This window comes from Lepidothrix coronata, unplaced genomic scaffold, assembly GCF_001604755.1.
Source record: "Lepidothrix coronata isolate B3197 unplaced genomic scaffold, Lepidothrix_coronata-1.0 Scaffold103, whole genome shotgun sequence".
NCBI classification, from domain to species: domain Eukaryota; kingdom Metazoa; phylum Chordata; class Aves; order Passeriformes; family Pipridae; genus Lepidothrix; species Lepidothrix coronata.
In genome coordinates this window covers 3,196,447-3,216,918 of record NW_016690283.1, presented here as the reverse complement: position 1 = coordinate 3,216,918, position 20,472 = coordinate 3,196,447, and the positions used below count along the sequence as shown (strand labels likewise).

Sequence of the window (20,472 nt, the reverse complement as noted above, 5' to 3'; positions counted from 1 at the left end):
AAAAAGATGATGAAAATACAGCTTTTGAGATGGAGCTGTTGAACTCATCCACAAATGTGTTCAGGTTTCTCTGAGAAGAAAAACAGCATGAGAGGAGATGTAAATTGCATTTTCTATTTTGTTTTGAAGTGGTATCTTTACCTTTAAATTGGCCTGAATCTTAAAAAGAGATCTGGATATCTGAAGCTAATAATAATAATAAAGCAGTCACTTTGTGAACTTCAACAAAAAGAAACAAAAATAACATCTTTGGGTACGATTTTTGATTTTTTAGTTATTTAGCTTTTTCAAAAAAGGAGAAGTCTTTGATACATGCAGCTCTATACATAAGTGAATGGCTGAATGTCCAGGGAGGTTATTTCCCAAACTGAAAAGCAGAGGAGGCTGGTTTTGGAAAAAGAGTTGTTCTCTAAGTTTTTTTATTAAAGAAGGAACAAACACAAGGGCAAAGCTGCATGAGAAAAGTCACACCACAAGTTGATGGCAGAACTGAACATGTTATGCATCTGAGTGTCTTGATCGCTTGCCTCAGCTCTGCAGTAGAGGGAAACACCTCTCTGTGGCTGACAGACTGAGCAGAACTCATCTTCATGCCTATGCCAGGCTTTAGTAGAAGGGTTGTGTTAAGGCTTATTCCTCATGCTATGGTAACATCCCTACCTCATCTCAGCCAGGGTTCATGGACAATCATTTCTGCAAAGCTGAGTTTTTTAGTGGTGTTGACTGGTTATGGCCTCAGTGCTAGTCAGTGGTTGCAGGTGAGGGAGAGAATGGTTATCTATATGGTGTCTCCATTAAATATAATGTTGACTTCAATTATGGGAAAATGAGATTTCCAAAGTTCCAAATGCTAGTTCTGAGACTTGCCATTCAGTGAGATGTTGGTGGAGATTTACACTGTGGGGAGTGCTTTGCAGTTCTTGGCTGTCTATCTGTGGGAAATAACAGATCCTTGAAACTTCAATCAGATGGTCCATCCAAACTTGGGAACTGATCTAATAAATAGGGGGTAAATATATTTATAGTGGAGTGAGTTGCTGGATAGATTTGGTGGCTGGATACCGGAACTCTTTTTTGACCTTGTGAGTGCCACTTAACTGCCATGTGCCCATAAAGTAGGAATAATTGCTCTGTGCCCATAAAATGAGTATCTCACAAGGCTAATTAATGTTGGTAAAGTGCTCTGAGGCCCAGACATAAAAGGGGTCATAGACTACTGGTGCTAAATCCAACATCTCTTTGTTGATAATGTAACTTCCCTCAATTATTGCATTACTGTCTTATTGTCTAGGATCAGACTGTTTCTTGCTTAATAATTGCTGCGTAGGTCTGGAGATAAATAGGTCATCACCTATATATCACTACAATTAGTGATACTGAATACTCATTTTCTGTAAGGATTCCCTGACATTGCTTCTTTTTAAGTTTGAACTGTCCATGCACTTAATTGCAATTTGGTGGAAAAAGTTCTGAAAAGAGTTTCACTGTGATGAATAACTGGAAGCATAGGCCATATCTTGTCCCTCATCAGTTGGCCTAATCAAATGTGTGATGTACAGTCCTAAATGAACTGGATTCAGCATGCCATGGATAACCTCTCCTCCCCACTCCCAGTATGCATTTCCAAGTTTCCAGGTAAACCACACTTACTACAAGTAGGCCTTGTGTGTTTAAAGCAGAAGGTTGTATGGATTTAAATACTTCACTGGTTCTTTCTTTAATACGTCATGGTCAGAGGACAGTTGCTGCTCTTAAATGCCGTAAATTTTCCCAAGTGGTCTAGAGACTCAAAAAATTATTCATATTATTATGATGATGGTCAGTTGAGAAAGTTTCAGGTTCCTTTGCAAGAACAAGGTTGGAATGTGTAAAAAGGCCTATGAAGCTGCGTTTCCTTAGCTAACATCCCTGATTTCCTTTGGAGAATCTATGGTTGTGGTGTCCTTAGATTGAAGTCAGATGGTTAAAATATAAACCAATTTCCTGGAACTTTTCCTCTCACTTTGTACACTTCTGTCTCTGTTGTACTTGTGCATCCCAGCCAGTAGCAGCAAGAATCCAGTAGTTCAAAGTGCTGCTTATTTTCCATGGCTGTTTTCATCAGCTCTGTCAGGCCTCCACATGCATTGTTCCCAGCTTCAGAGGGTAGCCAGGAACTCAGGATCTGAAGGCAGATGTATGTCAGCGGTGCCAAAACAAGCAAAGTCCCCCAAACCCACAAACCCCAAATGCTGCAGTAGTTTATGTAACAGGATGATGGGCTCTGGCAGCTTCCATCCGTGGCCAGGAGATGATATGCTTCCCTCCCTCCCCTTTGGAAGAGAAAAGCAACAGGTTTGTGTTGTCCACAGCTGAGGCACAGAGAGGCTGAAATGACTCACATGAAAGGAAATATGGGGCAAAGCAAGGAATCAGGCCCAGCTATTCCAAAGATCAGATTGGAATCAGCTGATGTGTTTCTGATCATTTGCTTGGACTATGAAGCAACAGCTCAACCAATGTCTTGCTTGAGCTTGGGAACTTTGCACCATGACCTTTCTCTGCTTTAGCATTGTGTTTTCAGTATTTTCATGAGTAATCAATGATGCTGGCTTACAGATACTGTAAAATATTTTGCAGTATATGTACCTAATGTTTCAGGACCTCAGCCTACAGAGGAATTAGGTCTTACATAATTAGCCTCTCAGTTATCCCTTGCATGTAACTTTGGTAAGTACAGCCTGAGAATGAGCTCTACACCATTAATAGGCTGAGTACGGACATGTAGTTCCTACGTGTAGAAAAACTGTGCACAGTGTTGTGTCTGGGTATCATCTTCCTCTGGACATTGTGACTACCCTAACACTCCTCTTTGCATCCAAAGTTTGCAGGTCTTGAAGGAGGGGTGTGTGCAACCATCCCTTCACAGACACAGATCTTATACTCCAGGTAGAAGAAACCAGAGAAGGTGGAGTCGGGGTTAGGCTGCCCCTTTTACTTGCAATGGCTCTCACAGCCACAGTGGAGCTGAAGTCATCTCTATGCAGGAAACAAGGTAGTAGGAAACATTTCCACGTTTCTGCTTGAACTTGTCACTTCACAAAGATGAGAAAAAGATGTTGAGTGGACAAAAGAGAGTTATTCTGTCGCATAATATTGAGGGGACTCACTTGGCCCGAGAGAACACAGGATCGTTGTCCCTTTTTTCAGGATTTTCAATTTTCAATTAAAATTTCATTTCTAGCATTTGCTTGTCATCCTCACTCTCACTAGAGTCAACATGCTGATTACACACACCAAAATCATTCCTTTCCCACCACCAAAACACTGTGCTGTGTGTGGTGGGATCTCACAGTTATATCAGAGTGCTGAGCTGCAATTTGCTGTGCAGCATTTTAGGATGGGGAGTGAAGATGAATACCCTCTCCTGTTAAAGCTGTAGGGTGGTGGGATGACATCAATGAGAAGTAAACACCTGGAATGCTCCTTAGTCAGGAGCATCTGCTTTAGAAGGACTCCTCCGACATCTTTGCCAATAAAGATGTTACCTTGTAGGTATGTTCACTGTAGCATCTATTTCCCTCTTACCTTCATCTCCATTATTTTGCTGAGACCACATTTATATTCTGAGAACTTTCAGTGTTAACATTGGTCAAGATCAATGTTAAGTTCAACTGCCTCATGTATTACAGCTTATTTTAGGGACTTGCTTTAGAAGCCAACCCTGTTAATTCTTTTGAATGTGAATCTTGAATTTAAGAGCTATGCTTTCATGGTGATGTAACATTTTCTTTTGTTTAACATTTTTCTTTGTATGTATTTTTCCCCCACAAATGTTTTGTGGAATGCACAAGAACAAGGCCCTCTCCGGCGTATTTTGAGAGAAGCATCTGAGAAAAGTGGAGTGGACATTCTTAAAAAACTGAAAACTCTTACAAAGTTGTAAAAAGTTTAGTGCAAATCGCTCTCACTTCAAATCTGTCCACCTACCTGAATCTCATCTTCCCTGTTCTTTTGAAAATGCAGAGGAGGAACAAATCTCACTTTGATGAAATTGCTTCATCTTGTTCCTTAACCACCTGAATAACTCAATATGCTAAAATTATGCTAGGGAAACATTAAAGAAGAAACAGAAGAAGAATTCAAGAAGTTGACAGTGATTTGTGTTGCTTTATGCATTTCTGCATAGACCTTGAATTATTGATTAACTGTTATTTCAGTAATTGATTTTTTTGCAAATTTGCACTGCCCTTATAGAAACCTGCAAGAATGAAAATGTTAATTTCTATTGTTGAAGTAATCTAGTGTTTCTTTAATGGCTTTTATGAAGTGATCCTGCCCTTCTATGGCACTGCTGATCTGTCAAAATTCAGTGCAGTTGATTTAGTTTACACTGATATGTGTGAGAGAAGATGGGGCCTTTCATTGCTTTGATACATTTCTCTTCCTCCAAGCAATAACTGTTGTGCATTTAGAAAGATATATTTCTGGTGCGTTTAAACGTGGAAGGATTATTGGAGTGTTGTATAAAGCCTTTGTCATGGATGTGAAATTTCACGCAGCGGTAGGTTCAGCTGAGTGGCTTTTAAATCATGTAGCAGTTCTCAGATTAAAGACAATCCAAAAGTATGAAGTATAGGTAATCACATTACTTTAAATAATTTCTGTTTGTAATATTTCTGGTAATTTCTGTTATAGGGGAGGAATTAAATTTGGATAATAATAAGTGTCAGATTATCAAAGACAAATTAGTCTGTTTCAGAAGCATCAAAACAGCTCTACTGGGCCAGAGAAAAGACCTTCTCTGAGTCAGACCAGAGCTCAATCCTTTACTCTCTTTTTCCAAAGCATCTGCTACTGGCTGGTGTGGAGCAGCAGCAGCAGGAGCAGTATTCCTTCCCAGCTTCTGGCAGCTGGTCTTTGGTTACTGCTTGAGCCAGAGGTTCTCTCTGCATCATTGTATTTAATAGCCCACGATGGACCTTTCTTCCATGAATTTCTCTAATTGCTTTTCTTTTAATGGAGTTATGCTTTTAGTTTTCATAACATCCTGTGGCAATAAGTTCCACAACTTAATTATGTAGTGTATAATAAAAAAAATAAAATTGACCCCTCTTGTTTTAAGCAAACTGTCCAGCCATTTCATTTGGTGCCCCCTATTTCTGGCATCATGAGAACAGTTGTTCCCGCTCTGTGCTATTCTTGATACCAGACCATAATCATGTCCTTCTCCACAGTGATCTCTCTTGCAGGCTGCAAAGTCCTCATCTGGATAATCTCTTCCTGTAAAGAAACTCTTTTGAATCTCTGCTATTTATGTCTTCCTTCTCCCTGTCGTTTTCTAATTATCCCAAATCCATTTCAGAACTGTGCGCAGTATTGAAGATGTGGGCAAAATTCAGTTTGTACGCAGAGAGATGATGTTCCTATTTCTTTTGTAATCATCCCTGACATTGTTTTCCTTTACCATCCCCAAGCATTCAAGTTGATGCTTTCAGAGAGCTCCACGTTGCTGTTTCAAGATCTCTCTCTCCGGAGTAATAACAGGTAATTTAGATCATGTAACTGTGTAGGCACAAATTCTATGGGGTTTATCACGCACAGCCCGTTGCATTTACTGCCACTGTATTTCCCAGTATCCCAAAGCAGCTTCCTTCCTTTCTGCTGTCTATGGTGTTTATCTTTGCATAATGGGTAGAACTGAACAAATAGCATATGTGAAGATTTTTGCCTCAGTTGTTGCCTGCTTCAGTTGAATGGCAATATCTTTGAATCCAGGTTTTGCCACTGCTGTACAAAGCAACACCAAGTTTTGAGGGGAAAATGAGCCATTTGTTCAAGGAAAGGACCACACTGACGTGTGTGGGCTTTTCCTGGTACCCAAGCTAGCTCTGGACTTCTTATGTAGCCCTGCAGTGTGCTAGCATGTCTGTGCCTGTACAGAAAGTGGTCAGAGAGGAAAGCTACTGTCTCTCAGGAACACTTTTTTCACTTTTTTCTCTGAGTGATAAAGATTACAGTACATTTAGAGAAAAAAAAAGAGAGAAAAGAAAATTAAAGGTTACGTGGCGTATGTAGGGCCATATAAATTCATTAAATAAACAGATGAAAGGTGGATAAAGGCTTCTTCGTGCTGTCCCTCACAAAGGCCAGGCAGGAAATGCCACCTGGGCAGGAAAAGCAGGGTGTAAGCAGAACAAAGGGTGCAGCAAGGGACCCTTCTTTCCTCCAGCTCCTTCCTTGCCTCCTGGTTCACAGACACAACTCTGCTCAAGGTTTGCTTTGCTCTTCACACCCTTTCTCTCTCCTATTTCTGTATCACTGTTAAACCAATGCAAAACTAAATACAAAGGTGAAAATCCATTTTACTGGCCTTTGAAGTGCTGAAAGCACAGTATTTCTGGAAATGGAAAACTTGTGTGCTGTGACTGACTGTTTGATGGAAAACATAAAGCTGAATAGCTTGGTAAAAAATCCAAATAATCTATTTTCTCGGAAGCTCTGGCTTTCCAAGTAGTAAAGCAGTAACCAAATTTGGTTCCTCAGAGGCTTGCATGGTCATTAGGTATTTAGTATTGAGTAAATATTAGCTTTCATGGTCTGGTGGATTTGTGGTACTGTGTGTGATTACCATATTTTATTAAGAGATATCTTTAAACATCTGTGTGATAAATAACTGCAGCGTTATGTCAACTTGTATCTGTCATGTGAGTTCAGACACAAGCAGAAAGGCAGTCTTTCTTCCATGGCAAATAGATGTTTTTGATGTTTTTTTCTTCTCCAGAGAAACAAGCAGACTTTTGTGCTCCACAGCTCTGTGGTTATTGTGCTTTTGCTGCTTTACACTAGGGGATGAAAGTGGAAGGGGTGTCTTTAAAATTATTGTTGCTATTATTTTTTTTTACCTGCTCCCATTATTATCCAGAAATAAAAGTTACGACTTCTTGGGTAGGAGTAGAGGGTACAAGGGAGCCATTGAATGCTATTGATATGAGGTGACAGCGACTGCAGCTGGGCTTGCTCAGGAACCAAAACTAAAACTAAGGAATGCATAACTAGGTCTGAGACAAGCCACAAAAGAAAGCAGAGAAAAAGTCAGTTAATAAATACAATAGATGAAATATCTGACAGAGAGCCTTCCCTTTTACCTACCCCTTGTCATTCCCAGAGCATCCACTGAAGACAAATTTAGGATCTCTGAATCTATTTATTGTATGATTTTTGTGTGCGTGAAAGTTGATATTGGGGAAAAATGGGAATGCTTCCATTTCCAGGTTTTGGATTGTGAAGGAGGAAAGGAGGGGCATGGTTAGGCATAACTGCACATGAGAACCAAAACAGTTTGCTGAACCCAAGAGTCTTTCAATAGCATATGAGCCAGCTAATCCCTTGTGGATATAGCTTGTATTGATCTCATTAATGGACCTCTAACAATGAAACTTCCCATCTGCAGATGGCTTACAGACAAGTGGAGAACACACAAAAGAGATTTACCTTGTTGACTGTATTCCATTATATTCTAATGTGTTACTATATATAAACATAGATGGATTTTTTCTTTTAATCCTGTAACCCTTGAACAACTGAACAGGACTTGACAAACTAGTAGAGGAAATCTGTCTAGGAATGCTCTAGTTAGATTACTTCTGAATCACCAAACTCTTACAATAAAGATGAGAAACTTTTAAAATCTACATTTATGACGAAAGTCACAGATAACTTGTATTTCAGTCTGATAAATTTTCAACATACTGTTTCAGAAACATAATAATGAGAAATGGGAAAGCAGATGTTGAGAACAACTGCAAGGAAAAAAAAATCAGCATAATTTTTTTATTTCAACAAGTCTATATATAGGAATGAGTCATTCCACCCGCCTCTGAAAAGGAATGTGGCCACTTACTAGAAACATATTGCACCACTGTGGGATAGTTCAGGGCAGGTAACAATATAATGAAAGTTTGCCCTCTGCCAACAGAGCATTAGCTGCAAACTTCTGCAGAGGTTTCCTTTCCATTGCCCTGCAAGATCAAAAGCTTCCCAATCTGAAGCTCAGAGTAGATATGCATTTCTTAAAATGAAAAACAAAAGATGAAAGAAATTCTTCAGCTATTGTTGACTGCTTTGTCTCTGATTGCTAGGCCAATATTTAATTTTGCATGCTTTACTGACTGTTACATATTTCCTCTGAGTCAAAGTAAATTAGAAATTAGAGAAAAATGTTATTGCAAAAAGTAAGGTCAAATATGCACCTGGTCGTGCTCATGGAAGCACTGAGTATGCTTTAGTAGCTGTGTTTTTCTGGTCCAGGGTAGATTCACAATTCTTAATAATTTTCCTCAGATTAGGAAGAAGAAAGACTAATACATCAGAGTTAAAAGTGGATATGCTCTCCTGAATTCCACATGGGAGAAGGTCCTTAAGAGAGGCTTTAGGAAATCCTTCAGCTCTGAAGGAGGCTGTATTGGATCCAAAGATGATTAGCTGCTGCTCTGGGTCCTCCCACTCACACATGTTCCTGTGTATATTGTAATTCAGCACAGAAAAGCATCGCCAGGGCAGCACTGTTGGGCACTGAGGTGAAAGTTAATGGGATGAAATGTGACTGCATTATGGTGAGAAAGCAAGTGATGGTTGGTTACTTCAATCCCAGATGCGGAATTGTAAGGAAGATTTCTGCCCAAGTGAATTATGTGAAATTATTCACAAAGCTGACAGTTATTAGTAGCAGACCTAATTGGAACATCATGGTGGGATTGAAAATTTTTGCAGAAGAGGCTGAGTGGTTTTGTCAGTTGTGTGTATGCCAGTAAAATGCTGACAGTTTGGGGATCCAAGACTGCATATGCTTAAACAGCAAATGAAGTCCTGCTTTTGTGGTATTTCTATGAACAGTTTGTGAACGCCTGGAGCTTCACCCTGTGTTACTTCTGAGGATATTCTAGTAAATTAGTAAATTTATGTACTACTAGAGACAAATCAGCCTTGTGTGTAGTCCTGTCTGGAGTGCAGATGAGCAGTGCTGGTGGTTGGGGTTCACCTGGGTCCTGGGGGTCTCCTCTTAACTTTTTAATGCCAAGAGTGGACATGTGTGAGGAGGAGGTGACCTTGCAGAGGGGGAGTGTGGTGGACTGGGGAAAGTGAAACTGGAAAGCCCCTCTGTGCCTTCTGGATCATGGAATACTGATGGGCTTTGTTCTGAAATTCACTTTTAAAAAAAGAATGTGGGTTATTGGAGAGAAAAAAACCCCAACCCTGACTGTTTGGAGAGAACACTGGAGTTTTGGGGTCTGCAGGAATGTCATTTTGTACCTCAGGAAGGGCTGGTCAACTTCCTCCCTGTGTCCACTCATTTTCTGTCTCCTGTAGGACACAGACCCCTCTGGTTTGGGCTGGGCCAATGGGGACACAACCTCCTTACTGCTGGTGAGGGGGGGCTTTCAGCCATAGATAGCCCTGCGTGTGGGATGGGGGAGGAAGCAGGCCAACTCCTGGAGCTGTTCCTCACACCCCACACTGTCCTTCCAGCAGATCTTAGAAACAAACTTTGACAGGCTCTTCTGTTTCTATTTGGGATTTTCAGCCTGATTTTCCAAGCAAATGAGGCTGTGTGATCACACTGTGTGTGAATTCACCTCTCTCCCTCAATAGGACAGATTTCAACCAGCTCTCTGGATTTCCCTCATGTTTGACAATACAGAAGAGATCTCAAAGGTTACCGAGGCTCCCAGAAATTGCGTAAAATAGCATCTGGGTAAAGGAAGGTGATCCAAATTCATACCCTGCTGAAGGTAAGGCAGGCAAAACTTGGGACCAGAAGCAGCAGTTGGCTGCCCAGTCCTGAAGGGTTCTGACCCAGTGGCCACTGCTGTGCACCAGCCCTAGCAGGTCCTTTGCCAGGAGGCAGGGGAACAGGGTACCACAGTAAGAGGAGACAGAAGGTACACGTAGGTGTGTAAATAAATCCCTCCTTGTGTACCAAAGTTTGTCTGTCTCCCTTCTTCAGCTGACAAGGTGTCTGCACTCACGTGTGCTTTCCTTTTCAACAGAACTTTTAAAGAGCTTAGTTTACTGAGAATCAGGCTTTGGCACTTACCCCAGGTGAAACACGGCCTCATGAGGAAAGGAGATGGTGGGCAGTGGGATTTGGGGTCCTGCTCAGCACGTCGGGACTTCTCTGTTCACAGTTCAATTCACATAACCAGAGCATTTGAGGCAGGAAATGCATTAGAATGATGGAAAAGGCCACAGTCCCAGACAGCCTGTAACCAGCCTCTGTGTTCATGAGATAAAAAGCCTAGTGCAGTGAGGTCCTTGTGTCACCTCACTACTTACCTGCTGGCAGTAGGGTAAAGTTAGGAACACAAACCTAACTTCTGAGCATTGGAGGAACATGGTGGTATCCTTGCTCTTAATCTCTTCCCGTGACATCTGCTAGAAAGCAAAGTATTTTTCCCAGGGGTGTGAGATGGTTACATGAGAGCCCTGTTTGCTGCACAACTTCCAATGGAGCCAGCATAAACCTCTCTTGCATATTCCTGGAAAGCCAAAAGCAAAGTTGTCATTTGTTGTGTCGCCTATGGCTCCCTTGGCACTGTGAGAGTTTTTCCCTGTCAGTTGACGTGCAGATGCATCCTCTGGGGGAAGGTGGATGTGTCCCCAAAACACTGTGGTGACACAGAAGCAGGATAAGGTTATGAGGTGGGACCACGGTTTTCTCTGGAGGCTCTCAGCAGCTGACTCTGAGCATTGCAAAGCTGCTTTGGTACGGCTCTTTCTCCAGAAGTAACACTGTCTTGCTCTGTGTGAGGGACATGGGACTTGTCAGCCAGGTGTTACCATGGGAAGCACTCTGCTGGCATGAGGATGAGTGCTGTGGCTTCTGGGAGAGGAGGCAGTAGGAGGAAACCAAGTTTGTAGGAGGTGTTTTTTAACTGCCAGTTTCAGAAACTTTTAGCAGCTGTTTTCCACCAACTTCTCTCCAAATTGCAAAGACCTGGCAATTGTTTGAGGGCCATCCATGAGCAGTGCTGCTAGCGAAATCCACTTTTTCAAACTTAAGCAAACACTCCACTAATGCATTGCCATGTACTGTGTGAGCCAGAGAGGAATGTCTGTTCTTTAGCATAAGTGGTTTTTTTGCAAAAATAAGCAATGTCTTGTGAGTGAAGTGCATCACTGAAAATATCTTCATCTAGATTTTGGTTGTAGCCTCCCTTCTAATTTTTTTTCTCTGGTCTTGGGGAATGTACAGAAAGCTTTCAGAAACAATAATATATTTTGGAAACAAAAAGCAAAATAATTGTTACCATGGAATCTTTAACACTAATGAGCATCTGTATCTCCCAGTGATGTGGCTTGAAGGTTAAGCTATGGCACTCAAAGCTGACAGATTTGGGGAAATGATGTTGAATTCTTCACTGGAGTATGCTTTTTTACATGCATCTGAAAAACAGAATTTATACTGAACTAAACTTTTTAGGACTTCTCTGGTATTAGACATGTGTAAACTGCTTGGAAGTCATTTGATGACAGAAAGCATGTGTAAAAGTTTTGTTATAAATTCAACTTTTTCGGAGACACTGATTAATAATAGAGTAAATTTGGCTTTAGGTCTTCTAATACTCTAATATCAACCATGTTGATGCTGATATGATGCATATACGATGTGATGCCTATTGATGAAAAGGTGATGTGAACTAATTTTATAGTGGCAAACTTTCTAGAGTAACTGTTAAGAGATGGCCTCAGTGGATCCCACAATGATGTTTGTGGAGTCTCAGCCTAAGGTGTACAAAAGCATTTATTAGCTTCTCCTTCTGGGGGATTTTTATTAGCACAGATTTTAGAATATGGAATAACCTGAAAGTGTTCACTGTAGGGTGTAATTCCTCACTGAATGGAACTGCATTTAATGGGTAAGGCTTCTTTCTTTAATGTCTAATTTCCCCCAGAATATCTGCAGTTGGGTTTTGTACGTTGTGTGGGAATTATGAAAATTTACTAATTCAAGAAACTATAGTGTGAACTCACTTCTTGGTAGGCACTTCTTCCAGATAATATTATACTACAAATAAAGTAATGGTGTAGTTGGGTAGGAGCCACTGAACAGACCATGTTGGATTTTGGTTCTCTCCTTTGACAGGTATTCAGTTTGCTGCTTGGATAAATTTAATGTTTCTGTTATGTTGCTTATAATTCCCATTTGTCCTTTTAACCAGACCACATACTGGAGAACTTCCTCAGGAAGCCTTGCTAAGCATTTGTGTTTCAGGACAACTACAGGAATATGCAGAGCTGCTATGGCAATGGAAGTACGCTGAGCATCTGTTATGTTTGTAATAGCTGTAAAATAGTATAGTAAAAACCCAGGGATACAGCTTAAGTGATCCAAAATAAGATACAGATCTCAAGTCAGCCTCTAATTCAGTTTTTCTTTCAGTTTGTTTCACAATAGGAGTAGTCAGAAGAAAAGAAACATAAAGCAGGTTTACTCATAGCTTGATGTTCTATCTGCATACAAACCAAACATGTTAAACTTGGCACACAGACTGTGTTCACCACACTGGGTTGTAGCTTTGTGGCTTCATAGAAGAGTATTTACAATACATAGTTAGCATTACATTTACCAAAGCCTCAGTCATCTGGAATGTGTTCTTCTTTCCACACTAGCAATCCTGAAGTTAAATTTCCCAAAATATTTTTGTTTCTACGCCTTATTAATTCCATGAGCTGCAGACTGGCTATTGGAGGGTTGCTTTCAACTGCTCACTGAAAAATACCTTTGTATCAGCCTTGCAATCTTGCAGCACTTCTTGCTGAGCCAGTTTTGCTGTATCACTAGATCATGTTTCTCCAACATTTTAACGTGTAGAACTACTATAAATGTTACAGCAGATGACTTTACTCCCATACTAGAGGGTTTTTTAGCTATAATTAGAAATGTCTAGTAGACCTGGGCAGGGGAAAGATGATCCCTGTCAAGTTGTGCAGGCAGGAGCTGGTGGTGTAAGCAGTGCTGTTCTTTATTCAGGTAGAAGAAGCTTTGATTTGTGCAGGTAGTTTTACTGTAATAGTATAAGGTACAATGTCTGACATAGATGCACCTCCTCCTATTATAGGAACCTGCCCCTGCAAAAACATTAGTAGTTTTTTATTACAAAAAAAAGCAGGAGAAAAAGTTGTTTTCACTGGAGTGACATTCTTGCCTTGGGTTCACTTTAGAGTTCATCCACCAAAGAGAATGTCAGTAAATTTTGTTGTCCAGCAGATAATAATAAGCAGTACATCTCTGTCAAGATAGTCTTTCTTGTTTCATCACATCATCCACCTCCTCTGGGAATGCCATACTGTTGAAAGCTAAAAGGGCATTAGCTTTTCAACAACATGCCTACTAAATTTAAGGAGTGGAATATAAGTATAATCTTTTCTGATTCCCTAGCTGTATTTCTGCAGGTGGATGCAACTTTACTCCAAGTAATATGACAAGTAAGCTCATGGCTATCTGATGTGCAATTACTTTATTGCTTTATTACTGCCAGCTAAGTTTTTTCCATCTCGCCCTGGTAGCTGTTTGCCTTGATTTGCATCCCATTTGTCCCTAGCTATATACAAACAAACAAACATCCATGTTCCTCTCTCTTCATTTTTTTAAAAATCTCTATCAGTTGACTTATACTCTGGTAAATCACCTGCTTTAGCACTGCACCATAAAAGCTGCACAGTTAATTTTGCCTGCCTCTGCCCCTAGTGCATGCTATAAGGCAGTCCTCGTCTCAGGAGCTGCTCAGCAAGCAGAGGATGGACTATGATGATCCATGATAGACGAGGCACGTGGTGAATGATCGAAGGCTCTTGGAGCATATTTTGCAGGTCATTCCTCTCGGTGGCAAAATGAGTTTCTGTTCAGTTGTTCTACACGGCACTGCAGTGGCACAGAAAGTGCTGGTTGCAATCACTGTCCTTCACACGGGTGCCAGTTACTGCAGCGATGCTCAGGCAAAGGAAACCCTTCCCAGCTCCAGTAGTTGATAAAGTGCAAGGGTCTGTGAGCTGCTGACAGCTTAGAGAAAGAGAATTTTGGTTTTGTGTGTACAGTCAGTCCATGTCTAATATGGGTGACACATATTATCCCAAATTGCGAGCAGGATTTTGCGTGTTTTTCAAGAGAAGTGGTTAATGTTCTAAGATGCGTCATTGTTATCAAGAGCAGAGTAGTATTCGGGAAGGTTGATTGAGCTGTGAAGGCTGTTTTCACAGCCTAATGAGCCAAGTAGGAGGCTTTTCTGGAGCAATTCAGAACACCTTCAGCACAGCTTCAAGTTTGAATCATTGTCCAAAAAAAAGCGTGTTCTTCTGAATCCTTTTGCAAAGTCATTTCAGCTTTACTAAAAGAATCAAAAGTTGAGAGACTAGCAGCAATCTGGAGGTGGGCTTTGTTTTTTGCTGGTTTGTTCTTTGATTTTCCCCCTCTCTCCCAACATCACCCTGGGTTCGTTCCTGAAGCCCTTGGGAATCACAGAAAAGTAATATACCCCTGGAAGGGACTTCAAGAAACTACACAGCTTCATTGTTCATGACTCCTTTCCCTTTTTCTGTGGCACAACTGAATATCCCAAAGCATTCCTGACAGCTGTTTTTTTATTCATAAGCATTTTTAGTGAAGGCAGTTCAACAAGTATTCCTGGGACATGTTCCCATCTTTAACTGTCCGTATTTAGGGAAAATTCCCTAGAGTCTGACCTAAATAAGCCTCTTCTTCTGCAAATAGAGCCAACTTCTTGTCCTTTACTCTGTAAATGTGATGAACAATTAATTGCTGTCCGCTTTAAATATCACTAACATATATTAAGAGTTATTGCACTCCTCTGACATTTCCCAAACTAATCCAGATCTTTAACCCTCTGATTCTAGTAATTATTCCCCAGTGCCTTAATTTTCTAGAGAGAATTGCAACATTTTAATTTCCAACTTTGCTGAGTGTTTAATGTTAATGGGAGATTCTTGAAGAAGATTGGCAGCGGTTTATAGGTTTATGTTTTTCTGATTTAATTCAGTAGTGGATTTCACCAGAACTGTGGGCTTGACTACATTTATCCTGTCTTACATTTTTTTAGCTGCTTCTTTTCCTTATTCTAGTTTATGTTTTTGACTGATTTTTAGAATGGTGTGAAGTTGCTGGTCATGGCTAACCTCTTTTTGTAAAGGCGTGGAGCAATGAAAGCATGGATTACTTTAGTCTCAATCATTAATTATTTTTTTCTCCTTCCTTATGATATATTTATAGAATATTCTCTTTTCATCTTTCATGTCTCTCCATCCTTGTATTACTCTTGTGATGTAGGTTCCAATTTTATCACGGGAGAGCTTTGCTTGACATTCATTCTTAGCCACAAGAAGTTGTTTCTGTGTTGGATTTTCAAAAGTTCTGATCTTAAGCAGCTAATACCTTCTTGTCTACTGTCCTGCTTCCATCCTACTTCCACCCTTTCCCTCTGAGAGCTTTTCATTGTTTTCCAGCTGAAGTTTCTGTTCCAGGGGCCCAGCCAACTGGTTCCCTGAATTTACAGAAGCCTTTTAAAGTCCATTATCCTCATTCTGTTGCTTTTATTGTTTGCCCACACACTCAGAGGATAACATCAGTATCAGTCACCTTTCCCTTCTGAACCCTCAGAAGGTTCTTCCCTGTAAATCAGAACTACATCAGAAACAACCACCTCTGTTGTAATTTCCTGCAGATTTGAAACCAGAGTTAGTCCCATTGTAAGTTATTCTCCTTTGAATAAATTGTTGAGAGTTTGAGATTCATATTATTTAAATGGAGATATTGAAAACTGCAGATACCTAAAATCTTGGTGCAATCTTGACAGTACTTTCTGGGTGGTCATCTACACCATGGTGGGAAGTAACAGGGACCGGTAGGGCAATGCACCTCATTAGAGGAAGAAATTTTGCTGGAGGTGAGATGGTCCAAGGGCAAGGACAGAAGAAGTGAAGAACAACAGTTTGCATGTCTGAAACCTGCTTTTTCTGCAGTGTCAGTTAAATAAAACATATTACCTCAATTTACAAGCCTTGCTTTGTCATAGAGGATGGACTTCATCCCACCTCAGTAGCAGCCTGTATTGTTGCTTCTAGGTAGATGGTGAGGAGGGGGATGGCATCAATGTGCCCACTGACTCTGTAGTATAGCCCTGCAAAACCTGAAAAAAAAAAAATTCTTAATGGACATCATAGCCTATTCCATTTGAGAAATTGTTTAAAGCAAAATAGCTGTTGGTACCAACCACCAGAGTGAAAATCTAGACAAAGCAACTTCTGCCACTGTCCAGACTAGGAAAGTGGCCAGTGTTTGCCAGCTGCTTTAGCTAAATTGTTTACCTAAAGTAGGTACTAAGTGGTGTTTAAAACATAAGCTAACACCTTTCCTGAACCTGCCTCATCTGGTTTGTTTAAACAAGACTGCCCAATATCTCCTTTCATTGTGAACGATTACTCACGACCCAGAAAAACAGTTTGTCATGAATTTCCCTTAGATTTGAGTGTGGAGACACAAACCTTAGCCCCAGGAACTGGTTGATGATACTTACAGTTACCCTCTTAGTCTTCCATGACAGTTGTGTGGGTTTTGCTTAAGTACAAATTGGGGTTTTTCACTGCTGGTCTACCTGCACCTTGATTTTATTTCAGGGTCCTTCACTGTACATTTGACTCTTTTCAGAGGGAGCTTAAATGTTTAGACATCTGACAGCAGGCTCAGAAAATTTTCAGGCAAGCCAGCTTCTTCATTATGTTTTGTATAGCTTATATACAAAGTTTACTGTTTGCTGAAAGATTGATTGCTTTGTTTAAGTTCATATTACTCCATGGGCTGGACCACAGGAAAAATGGAATATGGGGTGTTGAAACAGTGCAGGAACACAGGCAGACCCCATATGCACACGGAGAGACCTGTCCTAGAACAGCACACTTAAATGCCCCACTAAAAGTTTGGAGTTTTACAAAATTGTTCATGGGATTAATAATTTTTTCTGGATTGAAAGCAAAGAGAGAGAACTGGCTTAAAAACAACCAGGAATGGGAGGAATGATTATTTTGTAGTATTTCCTCAAAGGTTTCCACCTTTTTTGGTGTGAGAGCCTGGTGATTGTTGTGCACAAGGATTTGGCTTATTCCCAATCCTGTTTCCCACCAGCCTAATTATATCTAGTTCTGTGTTTTTCCAAATCATGCAAAAGCGAACTTACTCCTTTTAGAACAACAATAATTTACTCACATTCTCTTTACCTGTGGAAAATGGACAGTGCAACCTTGGCTGCTGACTTGAGACTTTCCTCCTCAAAGTATACAAATCCTTTATGTCATACGTGTTTGGTTAAGAATCTTTCTCTTTTTTTTTTTTTTTAAATCACATAGTAACTTCTGTAAAACTGTCCTATTTTGTAAGTTGTATCATATTCCAGAACTTTTCACTAAACATTTGTCAAGTTGGATGTTATCAGGTAGTATAGGCTGGGTGAGTGGCAGATGACTTCCTGCAGCTTGGTGCTGAAGCCTTTCATTTGGAGCGAACCTGAAACCCAAAGATGAAATTGTGTTGAAGCTGTAAAGCATTGCTTATGTTGAGTCCTGATGATCAGAGAACTTGTCTGCAATGCAGGCTATCTGTGTTTTGTTTCTGGTTTTCCTGGTGACCCGCTGTGTCCCTGCAAGCAACTCTTCCCTGATATTCCCCCAAAATGAAGTGGAAGGGAAAACGTGAGAAGAGTGAAGTGCTCACAAGCCTTACTTGGAAAAGGCACCAGATAAAGAGTGACTTATTTACAGCAATGTTTCTTTCCATGTCAGTATCAGAATTTGACTGAAATGTTCCTAATGTGTGTAATGAAACAGCCACCACTTTTTAGTGAACTCTTGCAGGACTTAAACTTTTAGTTGACAACAGAAATGTAAATTTTAGGAGGAACAGGGGAGGTGGGAATGTTGTTTGCCAGGCCTCTCCCTTTCCATCGTACGTGGATGTGGATGTGTTTGTGCGTTGCTGATGAGAATGTTTTAATGATATGCTGAATATCCCAAGTGATGCTGAGTCCGAATGCCTCTCTCTAATTTTTCCCTGCAGCTGCCTCAGTGGGATTATGCTTTCTTTTCATCCATTTTTCACCAAGTGTATTGTGTAAAAGTATGTAAATATCTGTGCAGAGAGGGCAGCACAAACTGCACACATGGCACTGTTTAGGCAACCCAGACAGATGGTGTGAGTGTAGTTACAATGAAAACAATTCCTTCGACAAGGGTGGGGGAATGTTTCATGTCTCTGGCTATGTGAAGCTCTAGCAGGATCTGGGCCTGGGTGCAGAGTAATCCCTCAACTCAGAGCTCTTGCTGGCAGAAAATTGCTTCATGCCACTCCAAGTAGCTTGAGTCCTATAGTATTTCTCACTTCAGCAAAGATGCAGGATGAAGGGGAATGCTGGTTCAGTTGCTTTTCATTTTGATCCCTTCCTATTGTTTGGCTTCCAAGAAGCATTTTTATTTACCCTTCCCCAAATGAAAACATGAAACAATGGTGGGATTGGTTTATCAGGGCTTCACAGACTCTGTTAGAGGTTGTGTTTCATAGCTTTACATCTGAAAAAAAAAGAATGGAGGGGTGCACTTCAGTTTGATATGTCTATGAATTTGTTGATTTATTCTGATTTGTGTTTATACAAATTCTTCTGCTGTGTGTTCATGCCATAGCCTTCGTGGTTGGATATCCAAGTTCTTCATCCACATCATAGAAACTTGGAACAAGTTTATTTAAAATAGTCAGCCATCACTTCTTGCCTGTCACCCTGTGACCTTCCCTGCCATTTCCCATTTGCTAATCTTTCTCTTTGCCTACATCTACACTGCTGCAAAACACTTCCCAAAGTGCCAGACGCATCTTCAGAATTCTCATTCCTGCAGGCACAGGTGAGGGGGTTGGAGAAAATAGAAGTAACCAAGAACCCCTTTGGAATTAAGAACTGGCAGCAAAGCTCATCAAATCAGTCTCCCCACTGCAGTGGAAAGAGTATGTTCTCTCCATCCATCCATCCATCCATCCATCCCTGCCTGCCTGCCTCATTCCCTTGCAGTGGTTCATTACTCACCATTTGGCTGCATTCCTTTTAAAATGGGGACTTGACAATGTGGAAAAAAACTAGGGTGAGAGAAAGGCAGAGAAGGCACCCTCAGAGCAGCAATAGCAGTAAATCTGTGCTCAGCCTTTCCCTTGATGACTGTCCTCACCATTCCTCCCCCTCTGGCAAGGTGCCTCCGCTGCAAATGCTCCTCTGCAGACGCTCCCCCCACACTCCTCCAGCTCTCAGCATCCCTCCTCGCCTTCCTGTCTTGGCCATGCAGGAGCACCATTTCCCTCTCGTCCCAGCTGCCTTTTGCTGGAGCTCCCGGATGACTCCTATGCAGAAATATGCGTGACAGACAAGACCTTGCTCGGTCTAGCAGCTGTTGCTATGGAAGGATGTGACATTTAGTGCTAGTACAAAGGGTCAATTAGATAAGAGCCCTAAGAATAATTTCTGTAATGTGGGGTTCAGTGATTTGGAGTGGGGGAGACAGCAGTAAGAATTATGCAGCTACAAGTAATCTGGGTTGTTTTGTTTTTTTTTTAACCTTGCCTCAGAGAGCTCACAGTTTCAAGCAGACAGATGTTACCACCTTCAGATATTAAAGACATGCTTAATCTCTATGGAGACATTTTGCTTCACCTAATGAAATGAGCTGCAGCAATCAATTTTATTCTGCACCTATTGATCATGTCTGTTTTAGGGATACAAATACAAGACAACCTTAATTAAGAGGATCTATCTCTTCCTTTAGCAGTGCTTTCCAGCAGGAAGCTTTCACATCTTATGTTGTACTGTTTAATAGAAAATCTCTCTTCTGTCAGAACCAGAATTAAATTGAAATCAAAAGCTTGTATTTCTATCCCCTGCCCTGATTTTAAAGGAACAAAGTGGTCTATATTTTTCAAGTGCCTAATTCAATTTATTTAGATTTATTGTACCACAGGAATTAGAAAATCAATAATTTTAGCTGATGGGTGCACTGTTTATTTATATGTATGTTTAAGATTGTGAATGTGGATGACATCTGTCTTTTCTAAATGGAATGGCTTCATTGTAAATAAAGAAAAAAACTTAGGATTATTTTTTTCTTTAGCATTTATGCTTGAGGATATTCTCCTTAGTTTCTTTCCCTCTCTTCCTGGCCATATTCCACATACAATACATGCTGTTTTCAAAATAGTTTGCCTTTAGCATAGTCTTCAAAGAGAGGAGGTCCAGGCAATCACACAGGTGCCATGGGTGTTGTGGAGGGGAGTCTAACTCAACAGTTGTCCATGTATTAAATGAGATACTGGTACCACTGATGTAGAACACGCTCCTTTCATGTCTGAACTCTAAATGGAACTTAACATACTGTGGTGCAATTTCTGAGAGAGTT

At 40.7% G+C, this 20,472-nt stretch overlaps 1 protein-coding gene across 2 annotated transcripts in view; it reads left to right on the top strand.

The window, feature by feature from the left end:
* Nucleotides 1-20,472, top strand: part of ADCY5 (adenylate cyclase 5) — a 208,345-nt gene that overhangs the window by 65,735 nt on the left and 122,138 nt on the right. The gene's annotated exons all lie outside the window — the stretch shown is intronic.